Genomic DNA, 1212 nt, shown 5'->3' with positions numbered 1-1212 from the left:
AGGAAAAAAAAAAAAAAAGAAAGAAAGAAGAGGTCCTTTTATTTACGTAAAAAAAATATAAATAATAATAAAAATTGGTTGAAGCAAGAGGAACTGTGAGTTTAGAAGTCATATATCTCATTTAAAACACATACCCAATGAGATATTTCTTTTTTTTTTTTCACATCATTATTCATCATCATCATCATCATCATCATCATATCGTCGTCATCGTCATTTTTTTCTTTTTCTTCATCGTTATTTTACATATTACATAAGGCGTGTCATATTTAATTATTTATTATGTATCTTTTTTTATTCTTTTTCTTTTCAGTGATATTTTTTTTTTTTTCTTCTTCTTCTTCTTCTTTATTAATCGTATAAGAAAAGAAAGAAAAAAAGCACACACCCCCATAAGACGTACTTTAATTCTTTCTAATCCCTGCACACTCTCTCTCTCTCTCTCTCTCTCTCTCTCTCTCTCTCTTTCTCGCTCTCGCTCGCTGTGGATTATTATTATTATTTTATTATCTCTTACGCATTTTATTATACTTATTAATATAAATGTAAATATGTGTGTATTGTTTATCGTATTTCTTTTTTTTTTTTTTCTTTTACAACGAGCTATCATACTCTCTCTCTCTCTCTCACTCTCTCACTCTCTCACTCTCTTTCTCACTCTTTTTTCGATTAAAAACTTTCGAGTTGAAATCATCGAAAATTATTGGAAACGTAATGTCGATGACACAACGTTGTGATATGTGTCGTTAAGAAAAAAAAAATAATAAAAAATACATAACGAAGAAATATTATTATCATATATATATGTATAGGTATATATATATGTATATAGGAAATGAAAAATTTAGTAAATAAAAATGCGACTTGCTTTTCCCTTTTTTTTGTTTTTCTTTTTCTTTTTTAAAAATCTTCACAACGTAGAATACAATACGTATTCTGATATTTTATTGTTCTAATAATTAATAATTTGTTTTGCTACTAAAATAAGAAAAAATAATAATAGTAATAATAATAATAATATTAATAATAATAAACGCAAGTTTGGACGTTCCAATTTACAAAATGTAAATTCGTAATAAAACGCATAGTAGTATACACATAGTACATAGATATATCACACTTGTCAAGGTAATTACACGCACGAGTAAAAAATAAATAATAATAATAATAATAATAGTAATATTAATCTAGTAATAATAGTAATAATAATAA

This window comes from Polistes canadensis, unplaced genomic scaffold (assembly GCF_001313835.1).
Source record: "Polistes canadensis isolate GaletaPanama2010 unplaced genomic scaffold, ASM131383v1 scaffold_491, whole genome shotgun sequence".
Taxonomy (NCBI): Eukaryota; Metazoa; Arthropoda; class Insecta; order Hymenoptera; family Vespidae; genus Polistes; species Polistes canadensis.
This window is presented reverse-complemented; position numbering follows the sequence as displayed.